Here is a 21,250-nt window from a genome sequence, read left to right on the forward strand (position 1 = left end):
GTGATGCCGCAGGAACAATGAACAACATCGTACCTGTGGCAGCAGCGATATTAAGGAAAGGAGCGACGTGTCAATGATCACCGTTTTTGAACGATTTTGCGATTGTTGATCGTCACTCCTTGGTGTCACACGCTGCGATGTCGCTACCGGCGCCGGATGTGCGTCACTAACGACGTGACGCTATATCGGTAACGATATTGCAGCGTGTAAAGCGGCCTTAAGAGATGGCAATCTTTGGTCTGAAGGTCGTGACCATATGACAAATCTAAAATACAATTTTATGGATTTTAAATAAGAAAAAAAACCTTTGTATTAATGAACAAAAAAGAAAATAAAATAAAATAGGTACATTCTCCGTTGCTTGCATGCCATCCCATAGAAGCATTGCACCAAGTAGAGAATGAGGGATCACAGGTGAGGTTTATATTGTCATAGTAGCTGTAGTACTTGCCGTTGCCCAGGATAGTAACTAAGTTAAAATTTCCCCTCAAAACATAGTCTATGACGTTCCCTGAGTCACATGGGGCGCCTGTGTAAAATTTAGTGATTGTAAATGCGACAGGGTATATTTCATTAGCGGACATACACACACATACACTCATCTTTATACAGTACTAGCTATAGTACCCGGGCGTTGCCTGGGATAGTAACTATTTCTCTGTCTGCCTCCCAGTCTCTGTCTGCCTCCCAGTCTCTGTCTGCCTCCCAGTCTCTGTCTGCCTCCCAGTCTCTGTCTGCCTCCCAGTCTCTGTCTGCCTCCCAGTCTCTGTCTGCCTCCCAGTCTCTGTCTGCCTCCCAGTCTCTGTCTGCCTCCCAGTCTCTGTCTGCCTCCCAGTCTCTGTCTGCCTCCCAGTCTGTCTATAGGCCTCGTTACACGCTATGATTTATCTGACAATACGTCGTTGCGGTCACGGTTTCCGTGACGCACTTCCGTCATCGTTAGCGACACCGTTGCGTGTGACACCTACATGCGACTCTGAACGATCGCTAATAGGTTGAAAATCGTTGATCATTGACACGTCGTTCAGTTTCAAAATATTGTTTGTCGTTTGGAACGCAGCAGACATATTGCTGTGTTTGACACCCTGCCAACGATGAACAACATCCTTGGTCAAACAATATATCGCTGAACGATGTTGTGTCGTTTGTGAGATGTGTATGTGTGACTGCTACTAAACGACCTATGTGTGATCTCGGCAAATCGTAACTACGATCTGGGCGTGTCACATCGCTCCTGAGATCGTCAGATAAATCATGGCGTGTAACGGGGCCTTATTTCTGTCTCTTTCCCTGTGTGCTCCTGTCCGTCTCATTTTCTGTCTACTACTGTCTGTCTCTGTCTCTTTTCCGGTCTGTCTCTGTATATCTTTGTCTGTCTCTCTCTGTCTCTGTCTATTTGTGTGTCTGTCTCTGTCTGTATGTCTGTCTGTGTCTTTGTGTCTGTTTCGATCAGTGTCTAACTGTCTGTCTCTGTAGCAATCTCTCTGTCTCTGTTTGTTTTTCTCTATCCCTCTGTGTGTCTCTGTGTCTCTTTCCCTGTCTGCCTCTGTCTCTGTCTGTCTGCCTTTTTTCTCCTGTCTGCCTTTATCTGTCTCCCTATGTCTACTCTGGCTCTTTGCCTGTCTGCCTTTGTCTGTCTCTTTCCCTGTGTGCCTCTTTGTCTGTCTGTGCCGGTCTGCTCTGCATGTCTGTCTGTCTCTCAGTCTGTGTCTGTCTCCCCACTGACATCAGATTTCCTCACACATAAGATTCTTATACTTTGAATGTCCTTTTTTTCTATAGCAACCAATCACAGCTGCTATTAATAGCCTGTAGAGCGCAGCTCCATTCACTTTAATGGAGGTTTTTTGGAGAGTAACTGTAAAGTGCGGGGTTAAATTTTCCTGTCAAAACATAATCTAAGACATTCCCTGAGTCACATGGGGCATCTGTGCAAAATTTCGTGATTTTAAATGTGATGGTGCGGATTCCTTTAGTGGACATACATACATACATACACTCAGCTTTATATTTTAGATATTAGATGGCTGTGCAAGCAATGAATACAGATCTATAGTACAGATCCATAGGGAGGATGCCATGCTCCACTGTACTGTGATAGTATATGTGATAAATGTCTAGGAACACTTACAAAGTGCTTCTATTTCATTGTCCCAATTTTTTCCCTTTTTCTGCTACACGTTGGAAATCTTTCTGTTGTTAGGAAATCTAAGTTACTGCATGTTCTATTATAAGTAAGTCTACAGCACGACCCAAAATTTACTTCTCTTTATTAAAGGGAATCTGTCAGCAGGCTTTTGCTACCTCCTCTGAGAGCAGCATGATGTAGGCAAAAAGATCCTGAATCCAACAATATATCACTTAGATATCTGGGTGCAGGGGTTCTGACAATCAGTTTTTAGATTTAAACAATACAGTCTATGCAAGACACCAGCGCTCCGATATAGAACTGGTACAATAGCCTGAAAAACTGTGGATAGCCTATAGACAAAGGAGCGGCTTGTAGTGGATATATACCACGTGAAGATATATCAAAGAGGGTGGAATTGTCCAGCATTAACTGTGAGCGCTGTAGTTTTTCCTGATTTCTCAGTTTTTAGATTTAACAATGCAGTAGCGCTGAGGAACCTGCCACAGCCCACACCAGGCTCTCTATATACATAGAGACAGTGATGTGGTAATCACATCAGGGAACGTGCCGGACTAGCTGACCTTTATCTGACCTAGTCCAGCAATGATAATCTTCTGAACATAAAACAAACATTACAGTTGAACAACTGCACACAGTATGATAAGAAACATCGCTGAAACCTGTGTTAACCCCTACAGCATGGTATCTTCACAATACATAGCAAAAACTTGCAGACAGATTCCAGTTAAAGAAAACTTTTTTTTGATGACTTAGTAAGTAAAGCAAACCTACTAAAAAAAAAAAAAGTAAACCTCATTGAAGGACGCAACATGGTGTGGTGCATAAAACAGTGTTTTAATGTGGAGCAAAAACAATAACCATTCACTACTTATAATTCAAATAACACATTAAACTCTTAAGTGACCAGTTATCTTAGCATGCAATTGCCTGTTTCTCAAAATAAAAAATTAAATGTTATACCAAAAAAAAGCAAAACAAAACAATACAAAAAAAATAAATTTTAAATTAAACTACATGTTCTGTTTCCTAAGAACATCTAAATGTAGACGTATTTGTCAGTCAAACATTTTCCCCTCAGGCACCCTACTTCTTATCAGATTATTGACTAAAACAAGAAGAGCGTGAGAGTGTCATTCACATTGGGGGAAAAAGTTCAATTAAACAAAACCATGGACAGTATATGCTATTCGTGGAAAATTCCTCAAAACCACCGTAGACTGATCATCTGCAAGGCTATTGTTTCAGCATTTTTACAGTCAAGAATACTGGTGAATGCTATATGTATGTGTATATATACATGGGCCGACATTTCATTGGTGCAACCTGTGCGGCCACACAGGGGCCCAAGTGGTAAAGGGGCCCATTTCTACCTCCAAAGTAGGAGAAATTGTGTATTATGATAGGTTCTTGGGCTGCAAAGGGCCTATATATTATTCTTGCACAGGGGTCCTTTTCTGTCTGTGTCCACCAGTGTATAGATACACATACATACATTATATACAGTTGTGCTCAAACGTTTACATATTCCGGTAGATTGGCCTTTTTTTTTTTCAGAGAATATGAATGATAACACAAAAAAACTTTTTTATAACTCATGGTTAGTGGTTTGGTGAAGCCATTTATTGTCAAACTCATAAAATTATAAATGCAATTAATTTATTCGGTCTAACTAAAACAATAAATATTTTTTTAGTTAGACTGAATAAATGAATTGCATTTATAATTTCATGATAAAGTTTTTTCATTCCCACATTTTTTTTCTTCATTAAACACATTTTTCTGAATTTATTCACATATTATTGATTGCACAGCACAGCTTTTGGAGCTGATTTTTACAGAACTGAATATTTCTATATATTTAATTTTTGAACACTCACTAATAATTTAGGTATATACCCCTTATCCCTTGTATGGACCTGAGGGCTAACAGCATTCCTTTGGAGTCACTGAAGCAAAGTCTTCCGCTAATAAGTTTTTTTTTATCTCTGTTTGTACTAAGGTGTCTTCTCTATAGATTTTTATTTCTTCATTCTTCTTAAAATTCAATTAATCTTTTCACTTTTAATTAACTCTTTTATAAGATAACAATTAATAATCATTTTTCGTTTCCTTTTTTATAATCAAGATAAGTATTTGACATGACATGTCAGGTGACTATACATGACCCTTGCGCCTTTTTTTTTTTAATGTCAGCGTTCTATTTAAGGGGTCAACCCTATGGATTGTGTAATGTACATTATTGATGTTGATCCTGAAGAAAGGGTCAAATGTCTATGAAACGTGTAGAACAATAAAATCAGATACTTTTAATCTCCATCGATCTTCAGTGATCTTTTGACAGTGCAGATTAACCCTTTTCTTCCACCCACTTCAAGAACTCTTAACTTGACAGAGATTAAAAAAAAAAAAAAAAAAGAAAGTGTCTTTGTAGCGTGCGCCCTACTGGTATTCATCAAAAGAAAGGTTAAGAATAGCGTAGGAGACTAAAGGCCACTTTACACGCTGCGACATCGCTCAAGCGATCTCGTTGGGGTCATGGAATTTGTGACTCACATGCGGTCGCTTTAGCGATGTCGTCGTGTGTGACACCTCTGAACGATTCTGAATTGTCGCAAAAACGGTCAAAATCGCTCATCGGTGATATGCCACCCTATTCTCGAATATTGCTGCTGCTCGGTGTACGAAGTAGTTCGTCGCTCCTGCGGCAGCACATATCTCTATGTGTGACACTGCAGGAACGAGGAACCTCAACCTTACCTGCGGCTGCCCGCAATGAGGAAGGAAGGAGGTGGGCGGGATGTTACGTCCCGCTCATCTCCGCTTCTATTGGGTGGCGGTCCGGTGACGCTGCTGTGACGTCACTGACGCTGAACGTACCGCCAGTATGTGTGACGGGTCTGTGCGATGTTGTGCGCCACAGGCAGCGATTTGCCCATGTCGCACAACCGATGGGGGCAGGTACGCACGCTAGCGATATCGGTCACTATATCGCAGCATCTAAAGTGGCCTTAAGCTGTAAGATACAACAGTATACAGTAAAAATGAATGCCTACCACACAGACTTTCTTTCTAAATGCCTCTGTATGACACCCATCGATCAGATAACATATGTTGTTTGCGTATCCTGAGTATACATCAATCAGAGGCTGTATATGGGCTGTCAATATGTCTTTACCTGTGTTTACATAGATCTGGAAGACTCCAACATCAACCCAGCAGTTCAAATTACCCATATATAAATAATGCAGAATCTAAATCAAAAGCCAAAGTTAATCATTATATTTTAAGGTTTTTCCATTCTCAATGGCTCAGTTCACATGTGACAACCAATATGGCTGCCCTTCTTGTTTCATTACTGGCTGCTGAAGCAAAATAGCAAATAACAAAACCTTAGTAAATCAAAAATAAGTTTACTTATCAATAACCCTACGGCCACCTCATTACCACCTAAAGTGTCCCAACCCATTCATCTCCTCCTATTCCCATCCCTTATAGATTGTAAGCCCACAAGGCAAGGAACGCTCTTCCTCTGCACCAGTCTGTCAATGTTCATTAACAATTATCGTACTTTTATTTTATATCCATTTCTTTTGTATGTACACCCTTTTCACATGTACAACAACCTGGAATTAATGATTCTTTGAAATAAATAATAGTTTGGTTCCTGCTGGCAGATTTACTAAAATATGGGCAATTTTTATCTTTTGAGTTGAAAATTTTGATAAAGCTACAAATGATATGATAAATATTATACAGCGGTGATAATCACTATGTGATCATAATGATGGAACATAGTAATTATTAGTATATGTATTAAAATTATCCTCAAGCTGATCGCAGGCCAATAACATTGAAATAAAAAACAAAATCTTTAGTATACCAGTAGCCCTTGCTCACACAACCATATGTCGGACGAGTGCTATCTGATTTTTTTATCAGATAGCACTTGGACCAATGATGTATAATGTTTTTCCAGTTTGGCATAAAAAATTGCAGGGGTCTTGGGTCTGAATCTAATCAAGGACAACATCTACACATATGTTTATATTCTCCCTGTGTTTGCGTGTGTTTCCTCCAGGTTTCCTCTCACAGTCCAAACACATACTGATAGTTTATGTTGTGAGCCCGTAAGAGGACAGTGATGTTATCTGTAAAGCGGTGTGGAAATTAATGGCGCTGTACATAAGCGAGTAAACTAAATCTGTATGACCCTATGGTTTTCCACACTTAGCTCTTTGCTGCATACCTTCCGACAGTTCATGTAGTTGTGGGAGTAGGATCTGATAAGTTTCCATCTATATTAATCACAAGTGTAACTTAGTAAACCCTGATGTCTGATTTTTTTCTATTACATAAATATTCTTCAGTATACGGTTAGCAAATCTGTGTGGTCATCACACTATTCTAGGAATAGGTTTTTCACGAGGTTATCAATTGGGAATTGGTCTAATACTAAACAAATCCCTCTACCGACATTTTCACTGTAATGTTTCTCATCAGGTCTTGCACAATGAAACTATATATACACTTTTAGAAGTCAGTTTCTTTACAAAGAAGACAACTAAGCATGTGCAGATACTGAGCATGTGCAAACAACTGAGAGCTGCAAGTACAAGGTGGGGTATACTGAATCACATGGCTCGTATAAAAGTAGGAAAAAGGGCAAATATATGACGACAAATTGTAAGTGTATTTGCACTGTAAAATAGTATCCGTAGTAAGTAGCATTTAAGGAATCTTCAAAAATTATATATGCAGAACCACCGGTGGTCAGCTGATCATTGAAATTCCGACTGCTGAAATGCTCAAGGAACATATGAATGTGCAAACATGAAACAAGTTGGTCATAGTTGTGTGAAGTCCCCAAACTCGGTCACTTTTTGCTGCAGCTCTCAGCTACAGCTAATAGAGCGAGGTTATGAGTGGGAGATATACTCTGTGAGGTTTACTCAACTGCCGATTGTGGTGGAACTAAAACATCGCTCCTTTCAGGTGAATAGGGACGGCTGAATTACCCTACACAGCCAAGTGCATCACAATGCATGGAAAATTAGAATGAGATAGCGCACTGAGTGTTGTTTCCCCTTTATTCTCAGGATCAGTGGGGTCCTCAGGGACAGACGACTTTAAGAACTAGACTAGTGCATGTAACTAGTCATCAATTCCTTCACCTACCTCCTATGCAGACAAGCAAACAGAGCTGCACCAGAAGCTATTCACATCCACGATTTGTGGATGTGATTGGTCTGATAAGTTCACTAATCGTCTGAATTTAGGGTAAGGATTGCACTAAAGTATGCATCATGTGGGCACAAGTCTACTAGTACGTTTCTTCATCAACATAAAGTATGTGCACCACCAGTCCCTCGACTCCTTACATTTAACATGCTCATGTCCTCACGAGGCCTGTTCATTTCACCATCACCCAGCTCTACATCACAATATAGTCCGTAAGAGTCATTCTTTCCCTGCTGTGGTTCTGCATCTTGTTCCCCTCATAAAGGAGATGGGATGCCAATTGATTGGACCCCTAGAAGCACACAAGGTGCGAAACGGCCGTCGTCCTTAGGGGGCCTGCACCCGGCTCTCTCTTCCCCGCTATTTTACCTGCATGCTATATGGAATAAAAGAACTTTCTGGCTCTTGGATGGTGTATGCCTTGGTTTTCTACTTTATGGACTTCCGCATAATCATACCCCAATGCACCTTCATAGTGAACTTCAAAACATGATTTCGAGCTGCTGAAGCAGTGACTTGGGGTCGTATCAGGATTAGAAAGCTTATCTTTTAAATGACTACACCGTAATAGTAGTTCAGATTTCCTTAAAAAAAAAAAAAACAAACAAAAAAAAGTACCACGATGGGATTAAAAAAAGTTAAAATGACTCCTTTACATTTCTTTACTTGGTTTTAGTACAAATTTTAAGGCACAAAGAAGCATTAAACAAAGGCAGTAACGATTTAAAAAAAAGTCTCCTGAAGTAATGCTGTGTGCGCACATTGCGATTTTTTTATGCGTATTTGAATGCACATTTGTCACAAAACCTAAGGCTCCTTTCACATTGCATTTTACCTTCCGCTCACAGGTCCCGTTGGGGCATCCATCCGAACTGCCCCTCCCCCACTCTGCAAAGCGTGTTCCGGACGCATGCGCCCGACAGGGCCATTCACTGTTATGGAGCACATTGCGTTAGCGTGTGCTCTGTTTTGTGCCATTTTTACACATATACATTTTCTGCAGACGGACACCCGAATGTAGTCCACTACGTTCGGGTGTCCGTCTGCAGAAACGTATATGTGCAAAAAATGGCACAAAACAGAGCACACGCTAACGCAGTGCGCTCCATAACAGTGAATGGCCCTGTGCGGGCGCATGCGTCCGAAACACGCTTTGCAGAGTGGGGGAGGGGCGGTTCGGACGGATGCGCCGACGGGACCTCTGGACGTATGGAAAAACACAATCTGAAAGGAGCCTAAGGGGGATTCTGATGCTCAGGTCAACGAGATTCCTCAAGTGTCATACACACGTTGCTTATTTGTGACTTGTAGATTTGGTAAAGAAAGTCTGAAGCATGTCAATTATTTCAGCACTTCCACAGTGTTGTTTCACTCCTTGACTTCAACGAAGTTAGTCAAGAACGCTATAAAAACGCAGGTCTAAAAATAATTGTGGATAATTGTGTATTTGCTGTGTTTTGTAGCGTTTTTAGACAGCAGTGAATGCTATAGAGAAAGATAACAACCACCTATTTGTCATCAGTGTCAATATTAGTGTTAAATGGACCCTGGGATTCCAAGGGGCTTATTCATATGTTAACTCTGCTCCTGGATTGGTTACAAGTGTATTAAATGTATTGAAATGGTTATGTTGGTTATTTGACTTTGCACCTTCATCTGCTCATTTGTTTGCACTGGCTTAGTTCTCCCCTTGTGAGACTCCCATACTTCAACTTCTTGGGACAATATTCACACACACACACACACACACACACACACACACACACACACACACACACACACACACACACACACACACTACTTTCTTTCGTCTTTATATACACACATATTTACCTATTTACCCTAGGCATCATCCTACCATTTATTATGTAAACATTTATGCAATTAATGTGAGGTTTGAAAGCAATGTTTTTATTTTGTGCCCTGGGTCTTAATTTTGCACCCTATACATTCCCCTATTTTCTCTTTTTACATATTTTTCAGATATATATCCATCTCTGAATTGATGTACCAATAAAAGATTTTTACATTAATCACTGGAGAAAATAGTCTCAATTTTTCTGTTGGATCTATATCTATAGAGAAAGATGATTGAAATAGATTTTTTGAAAGAGAACAACAGACAAAGCAACACACATATAATAAAATTGCACTCTGTAGAGCTTATTTGACAGCTTTTCATTATTAAATACATAAACAAATGAAAAAAAAAACAAAAACCTATGTGGGATTACCCCTATTTTTGATAACTAGAAGGTAAAGCAAATAGCTTTGGGCTGGTATTATCAGGCTGGGAAGGTCCATGGTTATTTGGTACATCCCAGCCTTAAAAATACCAGCCTGCAGCCATTCCATAAGTGGTGCATCACATTAAATGTGCCAATTCTACCGCTTCACCTTAGCTATTACAGATTGCCCTCGTGCAGTGGCAACTGGGGTAATGGTTTTTGGGGTTCATGTCAGCTGACACTGGTTTTAGCAATGGAGAGGAATCAGACACCCCATTAATAACCCGGTAAGTAAAATGAAACACACACAAAGGAATTTTACAAACACTCCTCCACACTTTCCCTTGTTCACCAATTTATTAAAAAAACAAAAAAAAAACATGCAGGTCTGAAAAACTCCAGGGAATATGTTATGGTCCACAAATGGAAACCTTAAAAACATAAATAGAGAAAAACAAGAACAAGACACTGTCCCTCGTTCACCAATTTATTAGAAAACAACGTTTCTAAAGATCTGAAGCTTCACAGCCTTTGATCTTGGTAATCCAAGAATGTTGTGGGAAGCGCTGGACTACATAGGACCTTGGAACATTGCTTTCTAATAAATTGGTGAATGAGGGACCACCATCTCTTGTTTTTGTTTCTCTTTTTTTATGTTTTCAGGTTTCCATTTGTGGACTACGACGGATTCTCTGGACTTTTCACATAAATTGGTAAACCAGTGAAAGTGTCGGGGAGTGTTTATTCGAATAAACTTTTTTTGTATGTTTTTTTCTTTTTACTTACTCAGTCAGTAATGGGGGAGTCTGATAGATGCTGCTCCATTACTAACACCAGGACTTGAAGTCAGCTGACCCTGCATAGCTGACATCAATCCTAAAAGATTTTACCCAGATTGCCACCACACCAGGGCAATCGGGGAGAGCCAAGGCAAAGCACCAGAATTGGCACATCTAATGTGCTGCTCCACTTCTGGGGTGGCTGCGGGCTGGCATTTTCAGACTGATAAGTATCCAATAACCATGGACCTTCCCAGCCTAATAATAGCAGCCAACAACTGTCTACTTTACCTATGCTGAAAAGTAGGGGGACCCCACATAGTTTTCTTCAATTATTTATTTACTCAAAAAAAGCTGTCCAATAAGATCCAGAGGGTGCAATTTTATTATATATCGGGGAGAGGGGGAAGGGAATGTGCAATTACATGTCTATATGTCTGTCTATATCTATTATCTATCTGTATAGCATTCATTGCTGTCCAAAAATACTAGAAAAACGCAGGTGAAAAACATGCAAAAATGCGGCAAAAACTTGTGTTATTTTCCTCTGTGTTTTTCTGCCATAAGATAAAGAAACGGTGCAGAAATTTCTGCATCTAAACACTAAATGTGTGCACATACCCCAACTGTTCTGTCTTCCATAAACTTGAGTTTAGTTCAAATGCAAACCAGATCCAGCAGCAGAAAACACTTAACTGAGAAGTAATTTAAAGCCATGGCTGCAATTACCAGGTCAGGCAATTTAGACAGGAAAGCTCTAAATGAAAATGCTCTTTGAAGACATTTTTGTCCTTGTGTTGATTTTCTGCAGAAATGTGTGACATAATCCAGACTATGTACAGCAACAGGCAAACACTTGCTGAACATTACTCACACAGTCTAAAGATTTGTGTGTTTATCTGGGCACGTTAGTGACATCTGAAATATGTTGGCTTACGCACAATAGTTCTTAAAGGCAACTCTTCACCAATATTTTTTGTGGGTGAACCAATGCCACCACATTTTTGAGTGCCTGTACTGCATTACACAAATGTCCCCATCATCCCTAAACTCCCGCTGTATACCACAAAAAATACCTTTAGCATGATCAGCTCACACAGAGCATCAAAGATAACAGCGCATACGCCCAGGACACCTTGTTCCGTCTCCTTTTTAACCAGAACCAATTCTAGAAAGGTGTTTGGTATACAGGGGTGTGACGGGGCATGCGACAGAGCAGGCAGGGACACCAGGCCAATGAACAATCCGATAAGTTTTATTGAGGCAGGGAACATAGAACATCCAATATCAATATTGTCCTTTAGAGTCCACAATGAGTCCTCAAAGTTCCAAGGCGCAACTCGGCAATACGACGCCAGAGAACACTTAGATGTAATCCTTGGAAGAAGTCAATGGATACAACAGATGAGGGACACAACGCAATCCCACGTGACAGTCGATCTCCAATGTCTAATAGTCCATACACAGGCACAAGGACCTGGCCACAGCAACCGATCCTTGCCCTTCACCAGACACAGCATCAACTAACTAACAAAACATGTGGCTGATTCTTTCACCTCTCCTTAGATCCACCCCCTGGATGGGCAGAAGTGCTCACATCCACACCTTTAACATTTTCTACTTGAGGCTCCTAATATAAAGAAGTTTCCAGAACAAAGTCTGCAAAGATTGTGTATTAGGGAAGCCCCCTGCAGAGGAGAACAATATACATGCAACCTCCCAGCAGATCAAGGACAATAGATACTGCTGGAGGCCTGATTACATTATGGTACAAACTGGGGACACACACTGTAAGGGTACCGTCACACTTTAGCGACGCAGCAGCGATCCCACCAGTGATCTGACCTGGTCAGGATCGCTGCTGCGTCGCTACATGGTCGCTGGTGAGCTGTCAAACAGGCAGATCTCACCAGCGACCAGTGACCAGTCCCCAGCCAGCAGCAACGTGCAAGCGACGCTGTGCTTGCACGGAGCCGGCGTTTGGAAGCTGCGGACACTGGTAACTAAGGTAAACATCGGGTATGGTTACCCGATGTTTACCTTAGTTACCAGTGCACACCGCTTAGCGTGTGCAGGGAGCAGGAGCCGGCACTGGCAGCCTGAGAGCTGCGGAGGCTGGTAACGAAGGTAAATATTGGGTAACCACCTTGGTTACCCGATGTTTACCTTGGTTACAGCTTACCGCAGGCTGTCAGACGCCGGCTCCTGCTCCCTGCACATTCAGGATTGTTGCTCTCTCGCTGTCACACACAGCGATGTGTGCTTAACAGCGGGAGAGCAACAATAAAAAAACGAACCAGGGCTGTGTGTAACGAGCAGCGATCTCACAGCAGGGGCCAGATCGCTGCTCAGTGTCAAACACAGCGAGGTCGCTAATGAGGTCACTGCTGCGTCACAAAAACCGTGACTCAGCAGCGATCTCGCTGTGTGTGAAGTACCCCTTACAAGGGGGAATAATTAGGGGATGATGGATACATGTGTAATGCAATACAGGTGCTCAAAAAGGTGATGGAATTGGTTCACACACTAAAAAAAACAGTGACAGATTCCCCCTAAAGAATCAGTAAGCTCAACAGTCTAGAAAATGTGGACCAGGATACAGCATATGAACCATGAAATTATGGAAGGGTTTGAATAGGTCAAGTCAAATCTTTTACACGATCACAATATACAATACTTAACTTTTAGATAAACAGACCAGCTGATTCGTTCTGACCATCAATACACTAGGATTCCGCAACAGGAGAAAAAAAAGATTTTATCTGAATTATCTGCATGCTACTTAAGCCCCCCGTCACATTTAACGACTTACCAGCGATCCCGACAACGATACGACCTGATAAGGATCGCTGGTAAGTTGCTACGTGGTCGCTGGTGAGATGTCAAACAGTTAGATCTTCTCAACAACGCAGCAACGATACAGCGACCGTAGCGAGCTGTATAACGATCTCGGTGGTACGTGTCTGAGCTCTGAGTCGTCAATGATGTCGTTGGTAAGGCGTCAAACACACTGATGCATCCTGCCCAGCAGGACCTCGACGATCAAAAAATGGTCCAGGCCATTCCGACACGACCAATCTCACAGCAGGGGCCTGGTCGCTGCTATGTGTCAAACGTAGCGAGATCGCTGGCGAGGTCGTTGTTGCATCACAGAATCTGTGACTCAGCGATCTCGCTAGCGATCTCGCTGTGTGTGAAGGTACCTTTAGAATTACTTACAGCAAGATGGGCTGCAGTGTGTACATCACCCTGGCCAAAAACTAGTACTCTAGCAGGATATAGCTAAACCCCCACTAAAGTGGAAGCGTCACAGGTGCAGGACGAGCAAATTACACACACATCTCCATGGAATGGAGGGGAGGCGAATGCTAGATGATAAAACTGCACACTAATGGCTTGCATAGAGCGCTGTTCACATATGCAGATAACACAGTCACAAACCCGCAGCCTATTAGGTGACGCCCATACTATTAGATCAGGCGGGCTGCCAAGCCGTACCCCACTGTGTATCATGCACGGACAGACACTCTACAGTGCAAGGCCCAACAGAAAGGGGCCTGGCTGTATCCTGTCCAAAAAAAATAATGAGGTTTTTGTTGGTATTTATGGCCATAAAGTGTAAGCCTACACCCTCGTCACGGGACCTCATGCTTGTAGGTCCCTACACTAAATATAAACATACCAACAAAAAGAGGAAAATATCCTCCAAAAATTAAGTATTACTTACAGCAAGATGGGCTGCAGTGTGTACATCATCCTGGCCAAAAACTAGTACTCTAGCAGAATACAGCTAAACCCCCACTAAAGTGTTTTATAATATTTGTAATATTTTTTTTGGACAGGATACAGCCAGGCCCCTTTCTGTTGGGCCTTGCACTGTAGAGTGTCTGTCCGTGCATGATACACAGTGGGGTACGGCTTGGCAGCCCGCCTGATCTAATCGTATGGGCGTCACCTAATAGGCTGCGGGTTTGTGACTGTGTTATCTGCATATGTGAACAGCGCTCTATGCAAGCCACTAGTGTGCAGTTTTATCATCTAGCAATCGGCCTCCTCCATTCCATGGAGGTGTGTGTGTGATTTGCTCCTCCTGCACCTGTGACGCTTCCACTTTAGTGGGGGTTTAGCTGTATCCTGCTAGAGTACTAGTTTTTGGCCAGGGCGATGTACACACTGCAGCCCATCTTGCTGTAAGTAATACTTAATTTTTGGAGGATATTTTCCTCTTTTTGTTGCTATGTTTACCTTTAGAATTAGGAAGAAAATGAGTAAAAAAACGACTGTTTTGAGATTTTGGTTAAAGCCCAGTTAGAAAAGTTGGATTTTCTGGAATGGGAACTTCTAGCAATCACCTGGTGAACAAGAGAGCAAGAGGTATTGGCAGCACATTGTCCTGTGTAAACATTAGATGTGCTGCCAATAACAAATGAAATGATAGAGCAATTGTACTTTTCTGTGCACACAACTAACAGGACATCAAATGACCGCCCATCAGTATGTAGCCTTTAGGCAGTCACTTATCAGCTATGGTCAGCGACCCTTAGAGTGGAAACTATAATGCATTTCCACATCTGTTGCATAATATACTACATTGTCTTCTATAATGCGATCCATCGTCTTCATCAAACTAATGGGAAAAATACTGCTGAGGCTATTAACGGCTATCTGACCTCGTGAAAACCATGTGAACTAAGCAAAGATGAAGCCATTCATTAAAAAGCCAAGAAGTAATTGTCTTTCCATCAACATCTTAAGGGAGCATCATCAAGAAGCTTTCATAGTCTCTTGGTTCCATAGGGATATCCAGCATTTTATTAATGGGATTTTCTGGAGAACATCCTAGTTCATAAAACCACCATTCAGATAAATTGGTTAGCTCATAAGAAACTGTGTACAACAGAAACTGATGCATAGTTAGCAGCAAGTTAATATACTACTAACCACTCATATGCAAGTATGGCGGCAGAGTAAGGGCTTGGTAATCACAAATACATGGTTCATTAAAATGATCTGTTCTAGCCAGATCAGAAGCACAGTGGGGCTGAATCTAGCTGGGAGTACGGCCAGCCTGAGTGCAGTGCTTACAAACTCAGTAGGAAAGTGTGGTCTAGCGCCCATGGCTGGTCCTCTTGGTAATGACCAGTAAGCAAGAAAATATTAAGGGTTAGTCCCAAAATATTCAGATATTCTCTATCTATAAGGGAGGAGATAACTTGCTGATCGCTGGTCTGAAGCACTGTACTCCGCTTTCACTGGCAATCTCAGACAATGAATGGAGCATGTGCACCTCAAATTTATTCAGAATGAGGCTTTTCACAACCTGTTCTTGGATTTAAAGAGCCTCATTCTTGAGATCAGCAAGTTATCCGAGGGGATATATTATATAAAGTTGAAATAACCGCAAATTTGGGGAAAATTTCAAGACAAAGTTATTTGCAAAGTTGCTTGTTTGTGTCGCGGGCGGGGAGGAGGGTGTCAGCACACCGCGCTCACCCCTTCTGCTCGGGTCCGGCAGCTGCTCAGTGGTGGCTCGAGCCGTGGGCCGGATCCCGGAGTTTCTCGAGCGACACTCCTCGCCCGTGAGTGAAAGGGGTTTGTTGGGTGTGGGGATTGTTATAGTTCGTGACGCCACCCACGGTTGTGGTGATTGCACCACCGCTGCTCTGGATGGGGATCCCGGGGATGGTGATGGGGAGCAGCCAGGTGTTGTGTTGCCCCTCCGTGGGTAGGGGTTGGTGATCCCGGGGCCCGGTGATGGGTTGTGAGGTGCGGGGCCTGGTGGGCGCAGGGACGCGGGGGCAGCGCTGTGCCTTGCGGCACTGTGGTACTCACTCAGCCTGAGACACGGACACAGTTTGTACGGTAAACCAAACGGCTGGTAGGACGGTCCCACAGACGGCTGCACCTGCACTCCCGGTAGTTGACGGTGATGTCACTCTTCCTTGCACCTATGTTTGACTGATGGTAGCGGTGGATTCCCTCCGGTTACCCGCTCCCCGACTGCAATCTGGGCTGGAGGAGCTCTACACTTTGCCCGCTGGCGCTGGCCCTGAGAAACTGGTGCCTTGGCGGTGGCGGTGTCTCTCTGCTCCAGGTTGGGCTGTTGCCTTCAATCGGGACTTGGTTGTTGGGGGATCTACGTCCCCTTCACTGACGGATTCGGCAAATTTGGCGACTCCTAGCCTTGCCGGGGTCCGAGAGGCCCCTGCCCTGGTGCTGACTGTCCTTCGGAACACTGCTCCAGACCACCGGGCACACAGCCAACGGGGTCCTTCCAGGAACTTCTAAACGGTCCCCCTCCAGACAGTCACCGCCGTCGCTGACCTTGCTGTTCTGGCCCTCCACAAAGCTGGGCCCTTCAGGCTTTGCACACTCTCTGCTCTGTCACCACTTCTTGCTTTCCTCCTTTACTACTCTTCTTTCCTCCACTTTCACTTCTCTTATCTGCTCCTCACTCAACTCCATTGTTTACTCTTGCCCTCCCTGGGCTAATCTGCTGTTTACTCAAGCTCGTCCCTGAGCTGACTGCCTGGTACTTCCTGCCTCCAGAACTGTGATCTCCTTGGTGGGCGGAGCCAACCACCTGGCCCACCCCCTGGTGTGAATCATCAGCCTCTGGAGGAAGGCAACAAGGATTTCTGGTTAGCTGTGATGTGCCTACCTGGAGTGTGGGGTGTGGTGGTGTTGTGACCTGTGACCCCTGGCTTGCCCAGGGCGACACATTTGCACAAGAATTATGCATATATACCACGCATATAGGATAAAAATGAACTTTTACGGTGCTATAATGATGAGGACAATACAATATATACGTTCTACTATACCACAGCACACTTTTTTTGTCTCTCCAAGCACTGGAGGTCCATAAACATCCTTATTTAATAGTCTAGGATTATGTCAGTTTATGTGAATGATGCAATGAAGAACAGCTGATGGAAACTGGGAATAACTTGGACAGGAAAGCATTTCCTTCCTGTGCTGAGCAATCATTTCCAGAACTATAAAGATGCTCTAACCACAAATATTATCATCAATGTATGTAACCCTTAAGGGGGTTTTTAAGTCTCTACCCAAAATTTATCAATAGCAGTTATGGCAAATAATGAAATCAGGAATACTTATCGATTCTAACCTCCTGGCTTTGGCGCAGACCATTCCGTTTATGTGCACTAGGATAGGAAGTGATAATTTACCACTGAAGTCTGTAATTGGGTGCAGTGGATGTGCCTTAGACAAACTTTAGATTAATATGGATTAAACAGCTTGATAGAAATATTAAAATTGGTTATATATGTTCAACGATATTAGGAAAAGAAGTTGTAGCCGAAATGCCAATCAACATCGGTGGGTTTATGGTGTATATGCCAATTAAGAAAAGAGAGTTCGGGGTGGATATGCCAATCAAAATGAAAGGGTTCGAGGTTGATATGCCAATCAAGAAGAAAGGGTTCGGGGTGGATATGCCAGTCAAGATGAGAGGGTTCGGGGTGGATATGCCAGTCAAGATGAGAGGATTCGGGGTGGATATGCCAATCAAGATCGGAGGTTTCAGGGTGGATATGACAATCAAGAGCGAAGTGTTCAAGGTGGATATGTCAATCAAGATCAATGGGTTCAAAGTGGATATGTCAATCAAGATCAAAGTGTACATGCTAATCAAGAACAAAGTGGATATGGCAATCGAGATAAAAAGGGTTCAAAGCAGATATGGCAATTGAGATCGAAGGGTTCAAGGCAGATAAGCCAATCGGGATTAAAGTGTTCAAGGTGGATATGTCTTCTCAAGATGAGAGTGTTCAAGGTGGATATCCCAATGAAGATCTGAGGATTCGGGGTGAATATGCCAACCAGGATCAGAGAGTTTGGGGTGGATAAGCCAATCAAAATTGGAGGGTTAAGGAGAATATGCTAATCACAATTAGTAGGTTGGGATTGGACACAATGCTGCTTGACTTTCCATTCAACTTCTAAGAGAGCAGCAAGGAGTATGTTGAAAAAGTCTGTTAGTTATATTGGTAAGATGACTTAGGTTAGCTTCACAGGCTGTATAAAAAAAATCATCAGAGTTTCATTCAGAAAACTCAGACGATTTCTCACTGGTGATCCATGTGCAATCTAAATACAGTTTTTATGTAATCCGTTATTAACAGCATCAGTTAATAATTTACAAGAGCATTTACAGTTTCCTATGTGAATGAACTGCTGTGCATCCATAAAAAGTGAATGCTACCCATCTGGAATCCATTTTTCTATGACACCCATAGACTAGAATGGGCAATTTTCATCCAAAGAAACGAATGCAAGGTCCTATTTTTGTCACATGTCGATTTGGTCTGTGAAAAAAACATGGCTCGCTTGTACTGCTTATTGAATAACATTGGTCCAAGTGAGGTCCGTTTTTTCATGGAAAGCACTTGGACCAAAAATATGGCCGTATGAATGAGCCCTTTAAGTGTTGTTTACCTTAAGCATCTACCACAGCCAGGTCGATTATGTTATTATTGTTTATGGTGTATACAAAAGGGAATCCCATTGACCAGTTTCCTGCAGTTTTTTTTTTATTTTTTTATGTCATAATTTGCTTTATCAGAATTAAAGAGGGTTTTCCAGTCAATGAAAATTAGAAAAATAGCTCTTTTTATCCTATTTTTCTCAAAAATTACCTTAATTTAGGTGACATTCATAACTACCAGTTATATTCTCATTTTATTATTTTTTTAAGTTATAATTAATAATTATAATTATTGGAACTTGATGGCACATTATAAGTGAGTAAACCTAATCTGGAAAAAATGGTTGGACAGTTCAGTTACTAGAGGTAAAAGCCCTCACAAACGGAAACTTCATTCACAGCTTTGTACAATCAGTCAATTACAAGTGCCATATAGTAAGCATCTGTGTCAGGAAGCAGACAAGCCTCTGTGAGATAAGCTACCCTCCCAAGGATCCTCTCATCTATATCTGGTGACTAGACAGGCGACATTTTGACAAATCTAAACACAGAAAAAGGATGTTTTATGAAGAACATATGGTATTTCTCAGCATCTGGAAGTATCAGACTTGACAGTACTGGGGCACAATACCATCTTGAGTGGCCATTGAAGGATCAAACTTATAGAAAGGGTAGCTCTACCCACATGTTACAACCCTTCAGGTAATCACGACTTGATAAATCAAAAACTATAAGAAAAGTTGGTTAAACCATTTGTCTAGAATAGTAAGTGCCCCATAATTACAGTAGAAGGGGTATTCCAAAAGGAAGAAGATATCATCTATCCACATGAGCCCTACCAAATGCCAGAGAGGGGCACCTATGTCATTTGGAATGAGGTGCCCACACCATTCACTCTCTTTGGGATAACCAGAGTGGGGTATTCGACTTTCGACAGTCTCATAGGGCAGTGTCGGCCAACTCCAGTCCTCAAGAATCACCAATACTGTATGTTTTCAGGATTTCCTTGGCATTTTGCAGTTGTTGGAATCATCACTAATGCAGGTGATTAAATTATCTTCTATACAATACTAAGGAAATCTTGAAAATGTGCACTGTTAGTGGCTCCTGAGTAGAGATGAGAGGACCCGGGGAAGTATGGTTCGACGGAATCAGCCGAACTTCAGATAAAGTTCGGTGTGGGACCCAACCTTGATGTGAACCCCAATGGAAGTCACTAATAGGGAAGTTCGGGTCTTCGCACACATGTAGCCAGCCATAATCAGAACACTTCCAGGGGAGGGTTAATGGGGTTTTTTCCATTTTTATTTTGGGTACACACTCTGTCCAATCACACTGTTGTTACCCCCAGTGCGAACTGTACAAAACACTGAAAGCAACTCGCACTGGGCTGACAATTACCGTAAGCATACCTTAGCTCAGTGATGCTTGTGCACGTGTTTTGCATACATAAAGCACTCGAAAACCGAATCCTAACCCCTTTTTTTTTTTTGGGAAGTCTGTAATTGGTATGATCAACGAACACCGAACCTCAGGTTCACTCATCTCTACACGTGAGGATTGGAGTTGGGAAACACCGCCATAGGCAATGCATGGAGAGGCAATTACACGTGCACACTGCCACTCCAATCTAAGAGGAATACCGGTCTCCATAGACCTAGACATTATCCCCTACCTTCACCTAACTTCTATTTCCTTTAAAAAAGAAAAAAAAAAAATCTGTAATAACATGTATATTAAGTCACATCATCATATAGTGTGATGAATAAATAGACTGTTTTTTGGTTTTAAAGGGCATAGCTCATTAGCCTCCATCCAAAACATGCCATCATGGAGCAGCGTAATCCCCTGCACACGTCAGCACTCTAGAACATAGCGCTTCCCTTCTTCACTTCTGATTTGCAATGCACATAGTAAGGTCAGGTCCTAATGGGAGACTTCATTCATTCCTCCACTCCGCCTTTAGCATAGTTTTATTTACATCAGCATTTCATCTTGTTTGTAACTTTATACACAGCAAAGTTTCCAAACGGAGCGGGGAATCCCTAGAGTTTCCAGTCAGCAGCGCTCATAAAAGGCTCTTTACAGAAAAGCGCCATGTTATTCAGGAAGAGAAGCCTTCTCCATCAAGGCAGCAAGCACTTTCATTATATGCAAGTAATCCCCTTTCAGATTCCCATATTCCTAGATCTACACATTTTTACTTTAAAGCTTTTACACACACAGCTCCAGCAACGGCGCATAAAGCAAAATCTGTCTCTTGCTGATTAAGTCGTGGTTTAAAGGGACATCATAGAAAAAAACCCTGCTTTGAAGTGTTTACCGCCGTCTCTACCACTCGCAATCAGAGCAATATAGCATCTGAAAGGTCCTTTGTTCAGAAGTTCCTAGAACGGGGGCG

General features: G+C 42.3%; 1 protein-coding gene across 3 annotated transcripts in view; it reads right to left on the reverse strand.

The window, feature by feature from the left end:
• LPAR1 (lysophosphatidic acid receptor 1) overlaps positions 1-21,250 on the reverse strand; it is a 258,209-nt gene that overhangs the window by 3,064 nt on the left and 233,895 nt on the right. The gene's annotated exons all lie outside the window — the stretch shown is intronic.

Source organism: Anomaloglossus baeobatrachus, chromosome 1 (genome assembly GCF_048569485.1).
Source record: "Anomaloglossus baeobatrachus isolate aAnoBae1 chromosome 1, aAnoBae1.hap1, whole genome shotgun sequence".
Lineage (NCBI taxonomy): Eukaryota > Metazoa > Chordata > Amphibia > Anura > Aromobatidae > Anomaloglossus > Anomaloglossus baeobatrachus.